Raw genomic sequence first — 1743 nt, forward strand, 5'->3', positions numbered from 1 at the left:
AACACATACAAAGTTCTATTCAACACCCTAAAAAAAGCTGATCCAATGAATGACATATTTACTTTTGCACACTCAACTAAAAACCCACACATTTTTAAATATATATTTTTATTGGAAAATTTTTTACCAAATGCAAGAATATGAATTTGTTTAAGCACCCACATGCTAGGAATTAGTTTAAATCTCATGATCCATGAAAGAAGATGTAAAGCTCCAATCTCTTGATTTCCTAATTGCATTTGGAATAAAACTGTTACCATACTTATAAATTGTAATAAGTAGTATAACATATATATATGGTTAATTATTGGTCTTGGTAATTAAGGAGCAGTAAACCACCTATGGGACATTTACAGAGTTGACGCAATGGACTGCACAAAGGAAGACACCAGGTGTACAGGCGCATGCCCCCAGAGCTAGAGTGGGGTCCAGTGAGTCTGCTGTCCATGGCCGGGTTGCTTGAGGCCTGGGTCCTTTGTGTGGGGCCTTGCCAGAGTGGAAAAACTGTTTTGGCCCCAACCTCCTGACAGAATATTCTGGCATCACCGACTACAACCCAACCCAAGAAGGGGGATCCTGGAACTTGAGAACCCACACACTACCAGCAGCAACAAAGGCACAGATGAGAATTTGAGCTCTGGGAGTGGCGCCAACCCAAAGTTTGAGTCTTCCTGGTCATTGCTGATGCAGGATTCTCACAGAGTAGTGATCGTCTTCAATGCTTACATCCAAAGTCACCTGAAGAAAATCCAGATGTGGTATTCCTGCTTTACTCAGCAGCAGTTCTTACAAAATACCGTGGCTGATAATTATGCACCACAAACCGGGAAGGAATAAAGGAAACCTGCCTTTGTCGCCACCCTTGAACAAGCTAAAGCTGGTGCACTGGAATCTTGAGGGTGACCCTGAAGGCATCCAGATGGAATTTATAAAGTATTTTAAAAGCAGAATCAACTCTGTCTGATAGCAGAGATGGGGAGATGTCAATTATTACCTAACTAGCCTGTGTCTGGGCTCTTTCATAGCCCAAGTGAGGTCAACTTCTTTCCCAATGCAGATTTGAAATCTTAACCTGGCTACTGATATTTTCTTCTCCCAGTGGATTTTAGAAGAAATTTTCCTTATCTCCCCGAAGGTAGCAGTCACCCAAGGAGTTGAATCATTCCATCTAATCTCTATCTTAACCTAACCCTATATTTCCCAGGGAGCAATACTTTGGTATTTACTAATCCAATGTTCATGGTGACTTTATAGAAACTAATGAACATGAAGAATGAGAATCCACTGTGTCTCCACCTCTTGCAGTTTAAAGGTTTTTCCAGTTAGTTCAATCTCTAATAAATATTTAATTAATTCAAGATTACAATTATACACACACACTACACACACACACACACACACACACACACAAAAAAAAAAAAAAAAAAATAGGGCCACTGTCAAAGATTTATAAAAATTAACTAGCCCTACCCAAGGTAATATGCACAAATCTGCTATCTATTAGCACTATTAATAAAATATTACCTTATCTTAAACATCTTATATATGTCATTTTAAATATTTAAAAACTCATCTTTTTTCTTTCAGATGCAATTCTTACAAATCTAGAGATAGAATTTTGTTATTATTTTTTATGTGAGGGTAGTATTTTTTTATTAAATTATTATCTTTGTAAGTATAGCTGTTTTTGATTGGTGACTCTCTCATCATCAGGGGTGCCCTCCTGCACAGCTACATCAGCAA

General features: G+C 38.0%; 1 pseudogene; it reads left to right on the plus strand.

Moving 5' to 3' along the window:
* Nucleotides 1-404: 404 nt before the first annotated feature.
* Nucleotides 405-998, plus strand: LOC118722942 (annotated as a pseudogene).
* Nucleotides 999-1743: the final 745 nt, after the last annotated feature.

The sequence above is a fragment of the Pipistrellus kuhlii genome, unplaced genomic scaffold (genome assembly GCF_014108245.1).
Source record: "Pipistrellus kuhlii isolate mPipKuh1 unplaced genomic scaffold, mPipKuh1.p scaffold_m20_p_2, whole genome shotgun sequence".
NCBI lineage: Eukaryota > Metazoa > Chordata > Mammalia > Chiroptera > Vespertilionidae > Pipistrellus > Pipistrellus kuhlii.